The following is a 23,781-nucleotide window of genomic DNA, read 5'->3' on the forward strand; positions in this document are numbered from 1 at the left end:
TTGATCATCTCGTACTGTTTGATTTACTTAAAGCAAGGAGACAGAAGCTTATTGTGCAACTACAGGTAATGAGGTATGTGGGAGTAATAAAATACCTCCAAATGGTCAAAGTAATAGCACACAGGTAGTAAACCAGTAGAAATTCCATTTCTGAAATTTAATTCCATTGACTTAAATGGAGCTAAATGTGAGAAGCAAGAGTTCAACACACACACACACACACACACACACACACACACACACACACACACACACACACACACACGGTATGTAGTGCAAGATAAGTATATGAATTAAAGGACCAATATCAATTCCATATAATTTCTGAATCAGTTTTATTATCACTGATTTTGTAGACTGTGCAATTTGCTGTTTTGCAGCAGTAGCAGCACAGTGCAAAGATATAAAATTACAAATAAATTCAAGGGGGTTGTGAGGGGGAAGTTTTTTTACTCAGAGAGTGGTGGATGTTTGGAATGCACTGCCTGGTATTGTGGTAGAGGCAAATATCTTTGAGGCTTTTGAGAGACATTTTGGATAGGCTCATGGATATAAGAAAGACGGAGAGATATGGACATGGTACAGCTAGTAATGATTAGTGTTTAGGTGTTTTTGATTTGCTTTTTAGCTGATTTCGAACAATATTGTGGGCTAAATGGCCTGTTTCTGTACTGTACTCTTCTATGTTCTATCTTCCAAATAACACAAATTAATAACAAAGTTGTGTTAATGGGTTCATGGCCCATTCAGATAGGAACATAGAACACAGAACATAGAATAGTACAGCACATTACAGGCCCTACGGCCCACACTGTGGTGCCGACCCTCAAACCCTACCTCCCATATAACCCTCCACCTTAAATTCCTCCATATACCTGTCTAGTAGTCTCTTAAACTTCACTAGTATATCTGCCTCCACCACTGACTCAGGCAGTGCATTCCACGCACCAACCAGTCTCCGAGTAAAAAACCTTCCTCTAATATCCCCCTTGAACTTCCCACCCCTTACCTTAAAGCCATGTCCTCTTGTATTGAGCAGTGGTGCCCTGGGGTAGAGGCACTGGCTATCCACTCTATCTATTCCTCTTGTTATCTTGTACACCTCTATCATGTCTCCTCTCATCCTCCTTCTCTCCAAAGAGTAAAGCCCTAGCTCCCTTAATCTCTGATCATAATGCATACTCTCTAAACCAGGCAGCATCCTGGTAAATCTCCTCTGTACCCTTTCCAATGCTTCCAGGTCCTTCCTATAGTAAGGTGAACAGAACTGGACACAGTACTCCAAGTGTGGCCTAACCAGAGTTTTATAGAGCTGCATCATTACATCGCGACTCTTAAACTCTATCCCTCGACTTATGAAAGCTAACACCCCATAAGCTTTCTTAACTACCCTATCGACCTGTGAGGCAACTTTCAGGGATCTGTGGACACGTACCCCCAGATCTCTCTGCTCCTCCACACTACCAAGTATCCTGCCATTTACTTTGTACTCTGCCTTGGAGATTGTCCTTCCAAAGTGTACCACCTCACACTTCTCCGGGTTGAACTCCATCTGTCACTTCTCAGTCCACTTCTGCATCCTTTCAATGTCTCTCTGCAATATTTGATGATCCTCTACACTATCTACACCACCACCAACCTTTGTGTCATCTGCAAACTTGCCAACCCACCCTTCTACCCCCATATCCAGGTCGTTAATAAAAATCACGAAAAGTAGGGGTCCCAGAACAGATCCTTGTGGGACACCACTAGTCACAATCCTCCAATCTGAATGTACTCCCTCCACCACCACCCTCTGCCTTATGCAGGCAAGCCAATTCTGAATCCACCTGGCCAAACTTCCCTTGATCCCATGCCTTTTGACTTTCTGAATAAGCCTACCGTATGGAACCTTGTCAAATGCCTTACTAAAATCCACATAGATCACATCCACTGCACTACCCTCATCTATATGCCTGGTCACCTCCTCAAAGAACTCTATTAGGGTTGTTAGACACGATCTGCCCTTCACAAAGCCATGCTGACTGTCCCTAATCAGACCATGATTCTCAAAATGCCCATAGATCCCATCCCTAAGAATCTTTTCCAACAGCTCTCCCACCACAGACGTAAGGCTCACTGGTCTATAATTATCCGGACTACCCTTACTATCTTTTTTGAACAAGGGGACAATATTCGCCTCCCTCCAATCCTCCGATACCATTCCCATGGACAACGAGGACATAAAGATCCTAGTCAGAGGCTCAGCAATCTCTTCCCTCGCCTCGTGGAGCAGCCTGGGGAATAATCCATCAGGCCTCGGGGACTTATCCATCCTAATATACTTTAACAACTCCAACACCTCCTCTCCCTTAATATCAACATGCTCCAGAATATCAGCCTCACTCATATTGTCCTCACCATCATCGTTCCCTCTCATTGGTGCATACCGAAGAGAAGTATTCATTGAGGACCTCGCTCACTTCCACAGCCTCCAGGCACATCTTCCCACCTTTATCTCTAATCGGTCCTACCTTCACTCCTGTCATCCTTTTGTTCTTCACATAATTGAAGAATGCCTTAGGGTTTTCCTTTACCCTACTCGCCATGGCCTTCTCATGCCCCCTTCTTGCTCTTGTCAGCCCCTTCTTATGCTCCTTTCTTGCTTCTCTATATTCCTCAATAGACTTATCTGATCCTTGCTTCCTAAACCTCATGTATGCTGCCTTCTTCCACCTGCCTAGATTTTCCACCTCATTTGTCACCCATGGTTCCTTCACCCTACCATTCTTTTATCTTCCTCACCGGAACAAATTTACCCCTAACATCCTGAAAGAGATCTCTAAACATCGACCACATGTCCATAGTACATTTCCCTGCAAAAACATCATCCTAATTCACGCCCGCAAGTTCTAGCCTTATAGCCTCATAATTTGCCCTCCCCCAATTAAAAATTTTCCTGTCCTCTCTGATTCTATCCTTTTCCATGACAATGCTAAAGGCCAGAGAGCGGTGGTCATTGTCCCCCAGATGCTCACCCACTGAGAGATCTGTGACCTGACCTGGTTCATTACCTAGTACTATATCTAGTATGGCATTCCCCCTAGTGGGCCTGCCCACATAATGTGACAGGAATCCGTCCCGGACACACTTAATAAACTCTGCCCCATCTAAACCCTTGGAACTAATCAGGTGCCACTCAATAGTAGGGAAGTTAAAGTCACCCATGATAACAACCCTGTTATTTTTGCACCTTTCCAAAATCTGCCTCCCAATCTGCTCCTCTGTATCTCTGCTGCTACCAGGGTGCCTATAGAATACCCCCAATAGAGTAACTGCTCCCTTCCTGTTCCTGACTTCCACCCATACTGACTCAAAATTGGATCCTGCTACATTACCCACCCTTTCTGTAGCTGTAATAGTATCCCTGACCAGTAATGCCACCCCTATTCCCATTCCCCCCCCCATCCCTCTTAAAGCACTGAAATTCAGGAATATTGAGAATCCATTCCCGCCCTGGTGCCAGCCAGGTCTCTGTAATGGCCACTACATCATAATTCCATGTATGTGTCCAAGCTCTCAGTTCATCACCTTTGTTCCTGATGCTTCTTGCATTGAGGTACACACATTTCAGCCCTTCTACCTTACTGTCTTTACACCATTTATTCTGCTTCTCTTTTCTCAAAACCTCTCTATATGTTAGATCTGGCTTTACTCCATGCACTTCTTTCACTGCTCTATCGCTCCAGGTCCCATCCCCCTTGCAAATTAGTTTAAACCCTCCCGAACCATGCTAGCAAACCTATCTGCAAGGATATTGCTCCCCCTCGAGTTCAGGTGAAACCCATCCAATTTGTACAGGTCCCACCTTCCACAGAAGAGAAGACAATGATCCAAAAATCTAAAACCCTGCTCCCTGCACCAACTCCTCAGCCACGCATTCAACTGCCATCTCCTCCAATTCTTACCATCACTGTCATGTAGCACTGGCAGCAATCCTGAGGACGCCCCCCTTGAGGTCCTGTTCTTCAGCCTTCTGCCTAGTTCCCGAAATTCACACTTCAGGACCTCATCCCTCTTCCTTATCTGATAGTGGAGGAGAAGTTGTTTTTAAATTGTTAAGTGTGTGTCTTCAGGCTCCTCTACCTCCCTCCTGATGGTAGTAGCAAGAAAAGGCAAATCCCGGATGGTGAGAATACTTAGTGATGAATGCTGTCCTCTTGAACTACCACCTCTTGAAGATATCCTCAGTGTGGGAAAGGTTGAGCCCATGATGAAGCTGGCTAAGTTCACAGTCCTTTATAGTCTCTTACATTCCTGTGCATCGCAATCTCCATACCAGGCCATGGTGCAACCAGTCAGAATACTCTTCACTGTACATCTACAGAAATCTGTGAGACACCTTGGTGACATACTGAATCTCCTCAAATTCCTCACAAAGTAGAGCTACTGGCATGGCTTCTTCATGATTACATCAATGTGTTGGGCCAGGATCGATCCTCTGAGATGTTGATAACCAAAAAAACTTGAAATTGTTCAGACGAGGAAATCTGCAGATGCTGGAATTTCAAGCAACACAAATGAAAGTTGCTGGTGAATGCAGCAGGCCAGGCAGCACCTCTAGGAAGAGGTACAGTCGACGTTTCGGAGACAGAGAAAGAATATATATCTATATAATAAATAAATAATGGATGGGGTACCCCATCTGTTATTTATTTATTTATATTCTCTCATTTTCTCTCTCTCCTTCCCTCCCCCCCCCCCCTTTTTCTCCCTCAGTCCCTCTCACTATACTCCTTGCCCATCCTCTGGGCTTCCCCCCTCCCCCTTTCTTTCTCCCTGGGTCTCCTGTCCCATGATCCTCTCATATCCCTTTTGCCAATCAACTGTCCAGCTCTTGGCTCCATCCCTCCCCCTCCTGTCTTCTCCTATCATTTTCAATCTCCCCCTCCCACTTTCAAATCTCTTACTAGCTCTTCTTTCAGTTAGTCCTGCCGAAGGGTGTCCACCCGAAATGTCGACTGTACCGCTTCCTAGAGATGCTGCCTGGCCTGTTAAAATTGTTCACCCATCTTTCCCTTGTTGAAATCCACAATCAATTCTTTGGTCTTGCTGATGTTGAGTACAAATTGTTGTTGCGACATCACTCAACCAGGCAAAGCATCTCACTCCTGTACACCTCATCATATGCACTATATACTAAAGATGTATGTCCTCACAGAATTACCATGGTTCCTGCCTGACTAATATATCAGTTTATAAATTATCTTTCTCATGATGAAATGCCCTCCTTTGATTTGCTGTTTACAATTGCCGAAATATTCTTTTGATCTGAAGTCTTCAACAACATTTGCCTCCTAGACAGAATCTTCATTCTGTCATCGATGGAATACAGACTCTATGTCTTATACTCTTAGAGTTTCCATTCTAACAATTCATGCTCACTCTACCTCTGTTAAGATGCTCCTAAATCAGAGTTTGGTCTCGGATCCTAATACCTTTCCTTGTCTATGCATATTCTCTTTATCTGGGTGAGCTCCATTAAATTGTCAAAGGACTTCTTCCAAAAGTAAACCCTTTATTTGTACGGGGGGGGGGGTGATTGATAAGCTCGTGGCCAAAGGTAGATGGAGTCAATTTTAGAAAACCTAGCACATATATTTTTTCTGCATTTACACACTTAGTCCAGCAGTCGTGGAGCATACGGATCCTTCTTTGTAGAAGTCAGCATCTGGACCTCCAGAAAGTGGTCCACAACAGAGGTGATTGATAACTTCGCGGCCTACGGTAGAAGGAGATGAGTTATTAACTTCAAACTTTCTGCATTTTCATTCAAAGAGTTGAACTGCACGTGCATGTAACAAGTGCTATATAACTTATCTCCTTCTACCTTTGGCCACGAACTTATCAATCACCCCTGCTGTGGACCACCTGGACGTCCAAGACGCTCTCATTACATGCATGTGCAGTTCAACTCTTTGAGTGATAATGCAGAAAGCTTTAAGTTAATAATTCATCTCCTTCTACCTTAGGCCACAAACTTATCAATCACCCCTGCTGTGGACCCCTTCTACAAGGATGGGATCCGTATGCTCCACGACCGCTGGACTAAGTGTGTACATGTAGGAGGGGACTATGTTGAAAAATAAATGTGCTAGGTTTTCTAAAATTGACTCCTTCTACCTTAGCCAGGAACTTATCAATCACCCCTTGTAAGATGCAACAATGTGTTGGAGGAACTCATCCGGTCATGCAGCATCTATAGGAGGAAAGAAGTTGTCAATATTTTGGGTCAAAACCCTGCAGGAATATTCCTCGTCTTTTCATAGATATTGAGAGGGAGATTGGGAAGGCAAAGGGAGGGTATGACATGAATCTAGCAGGAAAATACCAAGAGTACCCTGTGATCACTGAGGAGAAAGGCATGGTTGCTGAAGAGATAAAAGATATTTGCAGCTTTACAGCACACTATGGTCGATAAATCCCCAGAACCAGATTGAGTACATACTCTGATTTTGTGGGAGGGCTCCGCAGGGATACAAGTTCTATTTTAGCCACTGTCAAAGTTCTAGAAGACTGAAGAGTGGCTAAATTGTTCTTTTATTTTAAAAGGGTGGTAAGAAAACAAAACAGATAGAAGAAGATGAGTGCAAAGATGAGAGACCACTGATGGCAGGAGATAAGCAAGAACACAAACGTTACCAAAGCTGGATTCAGATATAAAGGATGTGAGAATTGGAGTCAGGGGAAAGATGAGTGACAGATGGATGGACCAGGAAGAGAAAGGGATGAAGATAGGTGAAGGGAGGGGTGGGGTGCATGGGAAGGGGGACAAAGAAAATGAGAGGATCTGATGATGTGAAGGAGCGATAAAAGGGAAAACAATTTCATGAAATTGGATTGTAGATTATGCAAGCAGAATACAAGGCGTTGCTCCTACAGTTTGTGTTAAGCTTCATCTTGGCTGTAGAGAAGAGTAAGGATGAACAAGTCAGTGTGAGGATGAGAAAAAGTACTAAAATGGTCTGGAACTGGGAGTTTGGTATGGCTATTGGAGATTGAGTAGAAATATTCTGCAAAATAGTGACAGAATTTGACTGAAGCAGTCTATTTCATAGTATTTTTGACACAACAATTTCATCTGTTCAGATGGATCAGAATCAGATTTATTATCACTGCTCGCCTAAGTCCTCTGTCTTGGTCTGACAGATGTCAGGTTGGCCTTGCGGCTTCCACTTTCACCACACAACTTCATTAATCTTCCAGGCGAAGATCCTTCCTCTCCCAGGCTTGAGGTCTTTGGAGCTTCTGTTGGTATTTCTGTTGCTCTGGGTTCTTACGGGATGGGATTGCTAGCCCAATGTTCAACTCCAGCAGTACAGTGCAATACATTTAAAAATTATTGTAGGTTATAATTAAAAATATGTTGTAAAAGTAGTGCAAAATGAGAGATAAATAGTCAGGTAGTGTTCATGGACCATTCAGAACTAGATACAGTATTACTATTTAAATCAAGGCCAATAGAGAACAAATGAATGAATTGGGTGCTTACACAAAAAAAAGATTTAAATTCAGAACTCAAAAACCACTGAAGTATTTGAGGTAATGAAAAACCATAAATGAAGCCTTTGTTTTATTCACATGTAATAGAGAAGCCTTTAACTCCAGCTCATACCCACAGATTTAAACAGTAACATAATAACATAAAACTAATGTCAATGCTGCCAACCAATCCAGATCGTAATTGCTTTGGTACTAAAATGAACTTGGTTAGTGATGCACCTATTTCAGTTAAAATGAAAAAAAAAAGCCTTCCTTAACTTTTACAATCCAGCTACTAATTAGTAAAGAAAATTTAATTTTCTGAATTAAATTAGTTCAAACGTGGAAATGATTATAAAGCTCTGACAAAATTTGATTCACAGAATGTGACTTGTATCTTAATGGTAAATTTGAAGCACTTTATTTCTATTTAGTGCAGTTAATTTAAGTAAGGATTTGTGAATGCTGCCAAGTCATATGGACATCTTATTGGAAGCACAACGCTAATTATGCCAGAAAACTGCTACAAAGGATTATATTTATATCTAATTTTAGTTTATTGTAAAATATGCTTTGAACACTTAACTCTTATCATTAATACACTTACTTTAGTTTCTATTTTTGTATTCCAGTTTCTCTATTGCAGTGTCGAATTTTCGTTTTACTCAAATTACTATAATTTGCTATCTTTTCAGCTAAAGATCACATACCCCATTTTTCTCCCTTATCTTTTCTCCCCAAGGCTAAAATTTAATTCTACATATAGGCAACACCCCATGAGATGAATCACGAGTTAATTTACATCAATTAGTCCTGTAGTAAGACATATGGACATGATAAGTTTTTCATGAATATAACCAAAGAACTAGTGGCAAGCATAAAAGGCCATTCTAGTTCAGTTTAGGAGGAACTCCATGGGTCAGACAGCTTCCATGGAGGCAGAGGGATAGTCAGTGTTTCAAGTCAAGATCCTGCATCAGGATGGGTTTCTACTATAAACATTATCCCTCTACCTCCACAGGTGCTACCTGTCCTGCTGAGCTCCTCTAGTTGTATAGCATTGATCATGCAAAGACATATGAAGCTATTAATGCTTTACCTGCACAAGTAGATATATGTGAGGTACATGAGATTCTACAGTGAACTGTACTGTGTTAACCAGCATATAGACAAAATTGCCCAATTTAGCTTGGATATTGGACTGGATGTTCTTGCAAATTTAACATTTTTCATTAAATACACCTGAGGGAGAGACTTCCAAAGTTGCAGCTTAATGAGAGACATTTGGATGGAGTTTCAGATTTGCAGCTCTTTCTGATTTTAATCAGTGAGTTGTCAGTAAAAATTATATTTGAGATTGTTCATTTCTCCCACAAGATGAGGCGAGGGATTTTGGATGGAGCCACTATTGAATTCAATCATGAGCAGTGGTGAAGGCTTGACATTTGCCTTACTGACAGTGATATTTTAAGGCAAGAACATTGCCCTTTTTGGGCATCATAGCTGCCAAACATCAATTCAGGGTGATTCTTAGATGACCAGAAAATTGTGATCACATCAACCCGGCTCAGTCAATCACATTAAAGAATTTTCACAACAGCCCACCAGAAAGACAGAAGGATCATTTTTAGTCAACCTGTAAATCATTTTACAGAATATTAAACACTTTCACAGCTAATGTAAAAAAAAACAAACACTGTTGGCAAAATGTATTCCCGATCTCAAGGTAATTTACGGTCTGCCATCTCCTTGCTTTCTATTATTAGTTCCTGATACTCACTATCTATATATGCTATCTAATGCTCACAATTATAACTTCATTTTGTTTTTTTTTATATAATTACCTATACAAGCTCAATAGTTTTTATAGATTTCTGGCAAGCTTACTTTACTCAGGAGTTTCCTTCACTGTTAAGATTTTTATCTATTAGAGCCATAGAAACAGGCTGTTTGGTCCATCCTGGAAATGCCAACAATGGTGCCCACCAAAGTAGTCCCCTTTGCATGCATTTGACCCATATCCTTCTAAGCCTGGGGCTCCCAAACTGGGGTTCATGGACCCCTCAGTTAATGGTAGGGGTTTCTGACATAAAATAGGTTGGGAAACTCTGTTCTAAGCCTTTCTTATCCATGCAGGTATTCAAATATCTTTTAAATATTGTAATTGCACCTTTGTCTGGCAACTCATTGCATATACACAGCAGCCTCTGTATGAAGAAATAGACCCTCAGGTTCCTTTTCACATCTCAACTTCAACCAATGCCCTCTAGTTTTTATTTCCTTTTCCCTGGGCTAAAGTACTGTATATGCATTGACCCTGTCCATATTCATGATTTTATACACCTCTGTAAGGTCACCTCAAGCTCCTGTATTCCAAGGAATAAAGTCCTAGTCTGCTCAATTTCTTGCCATAACTCAGACTTTGGAGGCCTGGCTGCAGGTCTTCTCTGCACTCTTTTTAGTTTAATGATGTCTTTCCTATAACAGGGTGATCAAAACTCTACACAGCACTTCCCAACAGCGATATCTTCCCAACATCTTGTACACCTGCAGCAAGACATTGCAGCTCCCAAATTCAGTGCCCTGGCGGTGTGCCTGTCTTCACCATCCTGTCTACCTGAGCGGCTACTTTCAGAAATCTATGCATTTGCGCTCCTGGGTCTCTCTGTTCCACAACACTCCCCAGGGATCAACCATTCACTACACAAGTTTCACTTCCCAAAATGCATGAGAAGTCAAACTTGTAGAGTGAATACTTACCTAGATTGAAAGCCATTTACCAATTTGCAACTCAATTACCAAATTGATAGAGATTTTTGCTAATCTTTCCTTTGTTGTTTCCTGTATTCTATTCAGCCTTCTGATCTGTCATCCACCATTGCACAGTCACATACTTTAAATTTTGTTACTAATTTTAACTCCATTGGTTAAGCACAGATGATATATCCTCCCCTTGAATTTTCTGCTATTGGCAACCTATGGTAATAATCAACAAACCATACAATTATAAGCTATATGAGTGAGACTCTTGAAAGCTAACTGTGGTACTTTCTGCAACATTACACATGGCTTGAGAAGCAAATGCAGAGGAAATCTACTTTAGTACAGACTGATACTCAAAGTAAGGTAGGCACTGTTAACTCTATACTATGACTATTAAACGCCAAGGCTATTTCAAGAAGTGTGAACATTGGCCTAATTAATATCTCGATACCTGGGGAGTGGAATCAGTGAAATGGGATCCTCAGGAGAATCTCCAGACTATGAGATACACTATTATGCCATATTCATATCATCAACATCTGTTTCTTCTTACTTCTTTCCTGCTGCCGTTCTTCACGCTAAGGCTGACCTCACATTATGTCTAGCATATGAAACATGCAGTAAATGATGATGTGGTGTCTGGTGCTCCTGGAGAGTCCTACAGTGCACTCTTGGAGAGTTGGGACATTGGAACGTCACTTTGAGGATCCCAATGACATGTTCCACTCGGCTCCCATTGGTCTCTTGGCTGTCATTAGACTAGCACTCAGCTGCACAAGTCAGGCCTCAGAACAGGAACCAAAGGGTTGGATGGCTTATTTTCCTGAGAAACAGCAACCAAAAATATGGAAGGAATTATGGACCACCCTAAAATGGCTGATTCATATAATCTCCCAGTAACAATACATTGACCATGAAGAATGACTTTGCCAAGTCCCACACCATGTGAAATTTTAGTTGATAGCCTCTGTAATTCATATTGAGATGGGCGGGGGTGGTTAGGGAGTCTAACTCAACACCTAAGTGCAATCCATCACTTTCCAAAGTATCACAAAACTTATAATTCTCTCAAATTCTAGCCCCAAATTCCTACCCAAGAGAAAAAATTTATGCCATTCATTCATTAACAGAATATCAATGATCTTCCTGATTCTTTAGTGGCTTGTAGGTTGAGAAACATGGCACAGATCAGAAGCTCTAGGGGCTTGAAGGGTAAGAAGTTCAAAAATGCCATCTATACACAAGTGCTTGGTTAGATGTTCACATACAATTGGAGTCATACAGTATCTCTGCCACATTTGACTCAAAATATGGATGGACAGGTACAGAACAGGATTTCCAGAAGAGCAGGAATACTCTCTGGTTAAATGACATCTTAGAGAACTGGAGATCGAGTGGGCCTCCTTTTACACCATCAAAGGTCAGGTTATGGGAGCATGAAGCCTTCTCCCTCTTCTCTTGAGGAACCCCTGGACATGTGTTGGCTGTTTTAAATTCATGTCCTGTATCTTTGCTTCATGCAGCACCCACAGAAGAGCTATATGGAATCACTCCAGGCAAAGAAGCAATAACTATGTTCCTTGCCCAGAGCTGGTATGCCACAGTGTAATCCATCACACTCCTTATAAAGTCACAGCATAACAACAGGCCCTTTACCCCAACTGGCCCATGTCAACCAAAGGATAGTTGATGTTTTGGGCTAAAGCCCTGCAAAAGGATTCATCAGACATTATCTTCCATGTACAAAACCATGCTGACCATTTCTGATCATGCCATGACTATCCAAGGGAGAATAGATCTTGTCCCTTGGAATATCGTCCAGTAATTTCCCTATAAATGAATTTAGGCTCACTGGCCTGAGGTCTCCTCGTCTATTGTTATTACTCTTTTTGAACAATGGAACAACATTAGCCACCCTCCAGTCTTCTGGAACTTTGCCAGTGGCTAAAAATGAAGCAAATATTTCTACTAGGGTCTCTGTGACTTCTTCCCTGTCCTCCCATAAAATCCAGGAATGCAGCTATTCTGCCCTTGGGGATTTGCCCAGACTCTAGTTTCTTAGAAGTTTGCATAGATTTGGTATGTCACCAAAATCTTTGGCAAACTTCTACAGATATGCACTGGAGAGTATCCAAACTCTGCAAGGATTGGACTTGGACTAGCTGCAGTTTGCCTACCACCATGGACAGAATCTCTCTGGTTCTCCTCTCAGCCTCGGACCATGTGGACAACTACAATACCTATTTAAGCTGCTGCTTATTGATTACAGCTCAGCGATCAACACCATTATCTCCTCAGTACACCTGCTGTGAGTTCCTGAGATCCTGACAGTAATGCCTGCCCTCTGGAGCTTATCTCCTGGTAGGGTCACCAGTAGTGGTAAGGTCAAGGGGGGGGGGGATCCAGACAAAGAGTGATCCAACCAAGACCTCAGCTGTGGAACTGGGTGAAGATGATGGCTTGTCACATCGGCACTGAAGGCAACGGAAGGCTGCATCAGTGAACGGTCTCCAGTTGTCCTGTAACCCCTGCCACTGTACTTGGACCACAATCTGTCAAGGGCAATGTAGTGACTGCCCATGCATCAGCTTCCCACATTAAACAAAGTCATGCACAGGCATTTTCCATAAACCCTCAGGAGAACACCATACTCATCTCAAGTGATCGCACAACTACTACTACTACTACTATATGGTATGGAACCGGTATGGAACCAGGTTTCCATAGTGGTATGGAAACACCAGTGTTCAGGAATGGAAAAGGGTACAGAAATTGTTAGATACAGTCCAGCCCATCACAGGCAAAGCCATCTTCACCATTGAATACATTTACATGGAGTGCTGTCACAAGAAAGTAGCATCCATCAGCGACTATAAATATCCAGGCCATGCCGTCTTCTCCATTAAGTAGGAAATACAGAAGCCTTGCCTCCCACACCACTAGATTCAGAAACAGTTATTAACCTGCAACCATCTGGCTCCTGAACCAATGTGGATAACTTCATTCACCATACCTGAACTTTTCTACAACCTGCAGTCTCACTTTCAAGGACTCCTTACAACTCATGTTCTCAGCATTATTTCTATTTGCTCTATTTGTCTTTTGCACATTGATTGTCAGTCTTTGTCTCTTTAGCTATAGTTTTCATAGAATTCGATTGTATTTCTTTTTATTTATAAACGCCTGCAAGAAAATTAATCTCAAGGTAGTATACGCTAACATATGTACTTCAATAATACATCTACTTTGAACTTTAACCCACTTCTAGGCAGCAAATACTTCCTTCCATGTAATATGCATTTAATCAAAGACCTCAACTCCTTTTATCCTCATTTCTTTGGCATCCATGATCTTCTCCTTAATGAACACTGAGGAGAAACAGACATTAAAATCTCAGCCATCTCCTGCAGCTCCATAAGTAAGTGGCCCTGAGGGTCCTTAAGATTTCCTAGTATCTCTCTGGTCGTTGTCATCGTCATGGCTATCCCTCGAGGCTGAAGATGATGGTCTTCATTCTGAAGAAGTGGCCCACAGAGTGAAGATGCCTGTGCATGTATTTGTTTAACGTGTACTTGATGTTGCACTCCAAGAAGCACACAATACTTCACAAATCAACCAACTGATTCCAATGGCATGGAAACCACGACGATCGGAGCTGATGGATTTGTTGCAGCCTTCATCCGCGTTCACAGCCGTTGAGTTCGAAGTAACTTCATCCGCCTGTTCCACCATTGAGGTCTTGATTAGATTGTTCTTTGTCAGGGACCTCACCCTCGACCTTACCGCCATGGGTGATCCTACCAGGAGCATAGCTCCAGACGGCATTGCTCTCGGGATCACAGGACCACACAAGCTTCTCCACCACGACAAGGTGGCAATCCATGGAGAAGTTCTCTCTGGTCACCATTTTACTTTTTATATAACTGAAGAACCTCTTGGGATTATCTTTACCTTTGCCCGCCAAAACCATATCATACACTCTTTATGCCCTCCTGGTTTCCCTTTTAATACTGGTCTTGAACTTTTTATAGTCATTGAGGGATTCATTCACACCAGAACCTCGATAGCTCTTGTTAGCCACAGTTCCTTGAACGTTGGTATGTCTTCACCTTACTCTAACAGGAACATGCTGTGTCCTTGGACTCTTGATATCACCATTTTAAAAGCTGCCCACTTTCCAACTGTTCCATTCCAGTCCACACCAGCTATATCCTGCTTAATCCCCTCAAAGTTGGCCCTGCTCGAGTTCAGCTGCAATGCCATAGCTGGTGACACCACTGCTGTTGGCTGAATCAAAGGTGGTGATGAATTGGCATATAGGAGGGAGATTGAAAATCTGGTTCAGGGTCCCATTACAGCAACCCCTTTTTCAATATCAGCATAACCAAAGCTGATTATTGACTACAAGAAGAAGATGCCAGATGTCCACCACATCATTAGGGAATCAAAGGTGGAATGGGTCAGTAACTTTAAATTCCTTGGTGTTACCCTATCAGAGAATCTGTCCTGATACCAGCCCATAAATGCAATTACAAAAAGGGCAACAGAGCCTCTACCATCTTAGAAGTTTTCCAGGAATGGAAAAATCTACAGAAAGTGGTAGATACGGCCTAGTACACAGTCAAAGCCCTCCCCATCATGGAGCACATCTACAAGAAGTGCTGCCACAAGTAAGTAGCATCCATCTTCAAAGACCCCCACCAACCAGGCTATGCTCTCTTCTCACTACTACCATTGGGAAGGAGGCCTTTGGTCTCATACCACCAATCACAGTTGACCACTATCCACAGGCTTCATTCACCTCTGCTCTGAACTGATTCTACAACCTATGGACTCATTTTCAAGGACTCTTCTCAACTCATGCTCTGTGGTATTATATTTTTTATTTATCTTCTTTGAATGTTGGTGTTTGTCTCTGTTTATGTATAATTCTTCATAAATTCTTTTGTATTTGTTTACTTATTTTCCTGTTAATAATAAAATGAATCTCTAGCAGGTATTATGGTAATATATAGATTGTTTGATAATAAATTCTACTCTACCTGGTCTGTCAGGAGCCGCAGTTGGGTGCACTTTCCACAGATGTAGTCGCCAGGGACACTGCGAGGTTCCCCACCTTGCAAGAGGAGCATTCTACTACCCTACCATCCTGCCAAGAATAAACAACATCTGCAGTTTCTTCTGTCTCCATATTTGAGAATACATTTTCTCAACTAGAATTTTTTTTAAAATGATAACACTAGAAATGCTCGGCATATCATACAGTTTATACTTAGAGAGAAACAGTTAACTTTCTGGTTGATGACTTGCTTTTTATTTCAGATTCCCAGCATGTGCTGCTTTTTTACTTACTGTTTTTGCTAATTTGACATTTTTATCTGCTCAGAAAGCAAAAAAGCTTTGGGTAGGGGGAAGAGGAAAGAGGAATTAAGGCAAGAAAAATATGGCCTCTGATTTCCTATTTTAAGTGAAATGCACAACCCCAACTTTCCAGCAAGAGTTAGAATGATACTTAGTGGCCACTTATTAGGTGCAGGAGTGGAACCTACCTCCTGTACTTAATGAAGTGGCCAAGGAGTGTATGTTGCTGGTCTTCAGCTGCTGTAGCCCATCCACTTCAAGGTTCAATGTGTTGTACATTCAGAGAAGCTCTCCGGCACTCCACTGTTGTAATGCATTGTTAGTTGAATTACTGTTGCCCTCCTGTCAGCTTGAATCAGTCATGTGATATCCCTCATTAACAAGGCATTTTTGCCCAATCTGCCACCCATGGAATGTTTTTTTGTTTTTCACACTATTCTCTGTAAACTCCAGAGACTGTTGTGTGTGACAATCCCAGAAGATCAGCAGTTTCTAAGATACTTAATCAACCCCATCTGGTACTAACCATCATTCCACAGCCAAAGTCATTTAGACTGTGTTTCTTCCTCACTGTAATGTTTAGTCTGAACAACAACTGAACCTATTGACCATGTCTACATGTTTTTATGCATTTAGTTGCTGCTACATGATTGGCTGGTTAGATATTTGAATTAACAAACAGGTGTACAGGAATACCAATTAAAGTGGCCACTGACAACATGCATGTCAAAACTGCTGGAATTTCTTAGTACCTGCAAACTCTCTGAATGAATATTATAGCTGAAATTTAATGTAATCAAAATCTTTAATAACTTTTTGTCATTTTCCATCACATTTCTGCCTATCTTTCTCATTCAAGGAAAACATTTTCATTTGTTAAAAGAAGTTTGAGAATCTTAAACTAGATGTAGCAATCGTTTGCATCCCACCTAAATCCATTTTGCTGTTTCCAGCAATATTCTACACAATCTATTTTAAAACTAATGCTAGGTTTAAATGAAAGTAACTCTCTGAAAGATGAGATCTGTGTTCATGTTAAAACAGCAAGATATCAGAAGAATTTATCAAATCAATCTTGTCTTTCTAAATATATCCATTTTTTTTAGTATTTTTTACACATGGAGAGAAGTTGCCAAAATGTTGTAAGAGAGGATTGTGATATGTTGATTCATGAGACACAGCAATTTACTCACAATAGGAATCAATATTTCTGACCAGTTTTCTCACATACAACTTTCCATGTTGCTTTACTACCTGATAAAATCAGTGGGTGGTTTTTACAATGTAGTGTTGCCCGGGAGATATTATTAATAAATAAAAAGCTCTTAAGGGTATACTAATTTCAGTCTGAATTTGCATCCCATTGCAAAAAAAATCTGCACTGTAACCTTTCCAAATGGACTCCTGACCTTACGATTGATTTTAATTGTGCTGTGGCACAAATACAATCATATCACCTTTGCCAATTAAAATCAGTAACTGTGCACCTACCTGGAACAGTAAGGAGAGCTTTCCTAGATGGTGGAAACTAATATTAAGTGAGATATGTGCCTAAAAAGCCATCAGAAAGTTTTACAAGGGTTTCTAAAAAATATTAGATGAAGACATTTTTAAGTACAATACTGATTTTCAAACTTGGAGGACATATGATCTTTGAACACAAGAGAAATGAGGTAGCAACAATAATATATTAATTTTAGGAACTTTGCCATGGCAGTGGTAGTTAAGTGAATTCCTGCAGTTTCAGTCTCGGAAATGTAATTAATTCAAAAACCACTTATTTAATTAACTCAAATATATAGCAAATCCTCTACAGAATGTTAACTTCATTATGTTATTAAATTTTAAACAATCATCATCATGCTGCTTTATTGACCATTCCTTAATTTCCTCATTCACTTTTATCCTTTCTGTCTTAGCTGGTCAACTGCAATCTCCTCCTCCAGCACTGTTTCCCCATGGGCCAGTTATGTGGAATTTTTTCTTCACTGTCCAATTGTAATTGTAATTCCAACAGCTTCCATTTTCATGTCCACATTATGATCACTGGTCGGCTCCAAAAAGCCATCTTTAGCCCCTTCTCATTGCCTAAATACAGCCATCTCCCTTAGCCTTTCCACTACTTTTGTTCCATTTATCAGTTTTGGAAGAGTCTTAACAGCTAAATGCTAAGAAGCCATCATCAACAACAGAAGCTCTAATCCTTTTCTACCCTTACCGCTTTTCTCCTTGGCCAATGCTTCAGAATGAATCAGACAGCTTTCAAATTTAGCAACCAATGCTGGAAATCAAAAATAAAAGCTGAAGATCCTGATAACAGAGTTAATATTTTATTGAGCTAGTTCTGATGAAAGGTCACTGAGCATAAATGTTAGCACTGCCTTCCTCTCCTGACCTCGTAGATATTTCCAGAGTTTGATGTTGTTATTTCAACATCAGCACTTGTTCACCTCTCCTATGAGCATGTGTTTGCCTACTTCTATCTCTGTAGCTTGTCTCTCGCTTACCTCTCAACTATTCCATTTTTGAAATCGTCATCAAGGTCTTATCCCCTACCACTTAAACTATTCCAAGTATATTTGATGAAATCCCCTTCAGCACAATCAATATGATTTGTTGCATCTAAATTACCCTTGATAAGTTGACACCATTTTCGATATGCCATTCCTGCTTCCTGAGGCTGGTCAATGTTCTTCAGTAACTCTGCACTGAATTTGCTTGGGAGACTTCACTTTTAAAATACTTATATAAAGATAATGTATTGTTAGCTTGTATTGATCAGCTTTCAACACAATCTGGATCTTATTCATTAATCAACTGGTCAATCAACTCGCCAGCTCATTTACTTTCTGAGTCAATCACATAATGATTAAAATCCATCTCATTAACGCATGCCAGTAGAGAATTGAAAAAAGAAAGATTTTCCCTTACTTCATTTAATTTTTCTTTCTTAATGCATGGCCAAGGTAAACAAAGACAGTCAGTAAACCATTTAAATATGACACCTAGCCAATACTTACCCTATTCCCAACCAATGTTCATACACATTTTTTATTAAAAGCGATAAAAGAACTCCAGCTGACATGAATTTCTCTAGCTTTAGAGTCCGGAATCAAAAGGTTGAGCATAGTGCGACTAGTGTTCTGAGCTGCGCATGTTTCAATGCAAGAAGTATCGTAGGAAAGCTCAGGCCATGGATCAACACCTGGAATTATGACGTTGTAGCCTTTAGTGAGATTTGGTTGAATGAGCGGGCAGGATTGGCAGCTCAGTATTCCGGGGTTCCTTTGTTTTAGTTGTGACAGAGTGGGAGGGAATAAAGGAGGAGGGGTGGTGTTACTAGTCAGGGAAAATATCATGTGGTGCTCTGTCAGGGCAGAATGGAGAAATTGTCTAGGGAGGCATTGGATGGAAATGAGAAATAAGAAAGGTATGACCACATTAATGGGGCTATATTACAGACCACCCAACAGTCCTAAGGATTAGAGGAACAAATTTGTAAAAGATCCCAGACTGTTGCAAGAAACACAAGGTTGTGATAGTAAGTGATTATAACTTTCCACATATTGATTTGGAATCCTATACTGCAAAAGGACCAGATGGGATAGAGTTTGTCACATCTGTTCAGGTAAATTTCTTTCATCAGCATACAGAAATCCCAACAAGAGAGTGGGTGATACTGCATCTGTTGTTAGAGAAAGAGAGAGGGCAGGTGAGAGAAGTTTGTGTCAGGGAACACCTTGCATTAATTCATTAGTTTCAAAGTAAATATGCAAAAAGTCAGATCTGGTCCACAGGTTAAAATTCTAATTTGAAAAAAAGGCTAATTTTTGATGGTATCCGAAATGATAGAAACATAGAAAACCTACAGCACAATACAGGCCCTTTGGCCCACAAAGTTGTGCTGAACATGTCCCTAGCTTAGAAATTACTAGGTTTACCTATACCCCTCTGTTTTTCTAAGCTCCATGTACCTATCCAAAAGTCTCTTAAAACAGGGGTCCCCAACCTTTTTTGCATCGCGGACCAGTTTAATATTGAAAATATTCTTGCAGACCGGCCGACCGGGGGGGGGGCGGGGGGGCGTTCAAGTAGGGTTAAACTCACCTCAACATGTCTTTTACAGTTAGAGTTGCCAACATTCTCACTCGCAAATAAGAGACAAAAGTAGCAGTCAAATCCCGGGACACTTTACCCCAGGAAAGACTACCATGACCATGAAGCCTTTGCACGGGCACCTGTGTGTGCATGTGTGCCGTGCGCATAGTCATAGTCATACTTTATTGATCCCGGGGGAAATTGGTTTTCATTGTAGTTGCACCATAAATAATTAAATAGTAATAAAACCATAAATAATTAAATAGTAATATGTAAATTATGCCAGGAAAAGTCCAGGACCAGCCTATTGGCTCAGGGTGTCTGACCCTCCAAGGGAGGAGTTGTAAAGTTTGATGGCCACAGGCAGGAATGACTTCCTATGAAGCTCAGTGTTGCATCTCGGAGGAATGAGTCTCTGGCTGAATATACTCCTGTGCCCACCCAGTACATTATGTAGTGGATGGGAGAAATTGGCCAAGATGGCATGCAACTTGGACAGCATCCTCTTTTCAGACACCACCGTCAGAGAGTCCAGTTCCATCCCAGCATCACTGGCCTTACGAATGAGTTTGTTGATTCTGTTGGTGTCTGCTACCCTCAGCCTGCTGCCCCAGCACACAACAGCAAACATGATCGCACTGGCCACCACAGACTCGTAGAACATCCTCAGCATCGTCCGACAGATGTTAAAGGACCTCAGTCTCCTCTGGAAATAGAGACGGCTCTGACCGCGTGTACGTGCCGATTTTTTTTCCACACAAATCGGTTTTGCCTTCATCTTCACGACTATACTGTACATACATTATTTCTACTTTATATAGGCTGTGTATTTATCATATCATTCCTGCTTTTACTATATGTTACTATTATTTGTTTTCAGTTTTATGTGTTATTTGGTATGATTTGTTAGGTTACTTTTTGGGTTTGGGAACGCTGAAATTTTTTTCCCATATAAATTAATGGTAATTGTTTCTGCGCTTTACACCATTTCGGCATGAACGGTTTCATAGGAACACTCTACCTTAGCGGGGGAAATACAGGACAAACCAATTTAGCCCAATGTACGGGATGTCCCGGCAAATACGGGATAGTTGGCAACCCTATGTTCAAGTTCAACAGTGCGTGACAGGGAATGAGGAGAGGTGCAGCTGACTCATATCATTTCCTCGCGGCCCGGTAGTACATGCTTTGCGGCCTGGTACCGGTCCACAGCCTGGTGGTTGGGGACCGCTGTCTTAAAAGACCCTATCGTATCCGCCTCCACCACCATTGCCGGCAGCCCATTCCACCCACTTACCGCTCTCTGAGTAAAAAAACTTACCCCTGACATCTCCTCTGTACCTACTCCCCAGCACTTTAAACCTGTGTCCACTTGTGGCAACCATTTCAGCCCTGTGAAAAAGCCTCTGACTATCCACACGATCAATACCTCTGATCATCTTATACACCTCTATCAGGTCACCTCTCATCCTCGGTTGCTCCAATGAGAAAAGGCCAAGTTTACTCAACCTAATCTCATAAGGCATGCTCCCCAATCCAGGCAACATCCTTGTAAATCTCCTCTGTACCCTTTCTATGGCTTCCACATCCTTCCTGTAGTGAGGCAACCAGAACTGAGCACAGTACTCCAAGTGGGGTCTGACCAGGGCCCTATATAGCTGCGACATTACTCCTCGGCTCCTAAATTCAATTCCACAATCGATGAAGGCCAATACACCGTATGCCTTCTTAACCACAGAGTCAACCTGTGCAGCTGCTTTGAGCATCCTATGCATTCGGACGCAAAGATCCCTCTGATCCTCCACACTGCCAAGAGTCTTACCATTAATATTATATTCTGCCATCATGTTTGAATGATATGGCAAGTGTGGATTGAGACAGGTTGTTTTCTGGCAAAGGTGTGCTTGGTAAGTGGGAGGCCTTCAAAAGAGAAATTTTTAGAGGACAACGCTTATATGTGCCTGTCAGAATAAAAGATGTAAAGTGTAGGGAACCTTGGTTTTCAAGAGATATTGAGGCCCTAGATAAGAGGAGAAAGAAGGTACATAGCAGGTATAGGCAAGTAGGAACAAATGAGATGCTGATGGAGTATAAAAAATGCAAGAGAACTCCAAAGAAATTAATCAGGAGGACTAAAAGAAGGCATGAAGTTGCTCTAGCAGACAAGGTGAAGGAGAATCCTAAGAGATTTTATTGGTATGTTAAGAGCAAAATAATTGCTAGGGATGAAATAGGTGCTCGGAAAGACGAGAATGGTAATCCATGTGTGGAGCCAAAACTGATGGGGAAGATCTTAAGTGCATTTGTTGCATCTGTATTCACTCAGGAAGTGGACACAGTCTATAGGAATGAGGCAAAGCGGGATCAACTTCATGGAACCTATATAGATTACACAGGAGGAGGTGTTTGCTACCCTGCAGCAAATCAACGTGGATAAATCCCCAGGGCCTGACAAGGTTTTCCCTTGGACCCTATGAGAGGCAAGTGCAGAAATTGACAGGGCCCTAGCAGGGATATTTAAATCATCCTGAGTGACAGCAGAGGTACCAGAGGATGCACATACCAGGTAATTGTAGGCCAGTGAGTCTGACATCAGTTGTGGGAAAGTTATTGAATGATATTCTAAAGAAATAGGTATATAAGTATTTAGACAGAAATAGACTGATTAAAGATAGTCAAAATGGCTTTGTGCATGGTATAGCAGAGCATGTCTACTGATCTTACAGTTTTTCGAGGAAGTTACCAGGAAAGTGGATGAAAGCAAGGCATATTGTCTACGTGGACTTTAACTAGGGAATTTGGTCAAAAAGGTTCAGTGGCTCGGCATTAAAACTGGTGTAGTAAATTGGATTAGGCATTGGCTTTGTAGGAGAAACCAGGGAGTGATAGTAGATGGCTGCCTTTCTGACTGGAAGACTGTGACTAGTGGTGTGCTGCAGGGATCAGTACGGGGTCCTCTTTGTTTGTCATCCATATCAATGATCTGGATGATAACATGATTAAATGGATCAGCAAATTTGCAGATGATACTAAGATTGGGAGTTGTAGTGGAGAATGAGGAAAGCTATCATGGCTTGCAGAAGGATCTGCATCAGATGGAAAAATGGGCTGAAAAATGGCAGACAGAATTTAATGCAGACAAGGGCGAGGTTTTGCACTTCGGTAGGACCAGCCAGGGTAGGGCTTACACAGTGACAGTAGGGCATTGAGGAGTGTGGTAGAACAATGGGATCTGGAAATACAGGTCCATAATTCATTGAAAGTGGCATCACAGGTAGATAGGGTCATAAACAAAGCTTTTGGCACATTGGCCTTCACAAATCAATGTATTGAGTCCAGGAGATGGCACCTATCCACTGGAAAGATGTCAACAAGGTTGAAAGAATTACAGAGAAAATTTATAAGGATGTCGCCGGGTCTGGACAATCTGAGTTATAAGGGAAGATTTAATATCTTAGGACTGTATTCCTTAGAAAGTAGAAGATCGAGAGAAAATTTGATAGAGGTACACAAAATTATGGGGGTATAGACAGGGTTAATACAAGCAGGTTTTTTTCACTGAGGTTGAGTGGGACTACAACCAGAGATCATGGGTTAAGGGTGAAAGGTGAAAAGTTTAAGGGAAACTTGAGGGGAAACTTCTTTACTCAGAGGGTCTGTGAAAGTGTGGAATGAGCTGCCAGCACAAGTGGCGCATGTGAGCTCAATTTCAATGTCTAAGAGAAGTTTGGATAGGTGCATGGATAGTACGGATATGGAGGGTTATGGTCCCGGTGCAGGTCAATGGAAGTAGACAGTTTAAATGGTTTCGGCATGGACTAGATGGGATGGGCAGAAGGGCCAACTTCTGTGCTGTACTTCTCTATGACTCTATGACTGTAAAGCACAATAACAAATGAGTAAGCTCAAGACTACTTAACACAGCCAGGATCAGCGTCCTAATACTCCACCATGAACAAGCACATTTACCAATGGGCGTATTCAAAGTGAAATGTATAATAATCAAATGATCTAGCAGCCCACATGTCGCATAACTGA

This window comes from Mobula birostris, chromosome 4 (assembly GCF_030028105.1).
Source record: "Mobula birostris isolate sMobBir1 chromosome 4, sMobBir1.hap1, whole genome shotgun sequence".
In the NCBI taxonomy this organism is placed as follows: Eukaryota; Metazoa; Chordata; class Chondrichthyes; order Myliobatiformes; family Myliobatidae; genus Mobula; species Mobula birostris.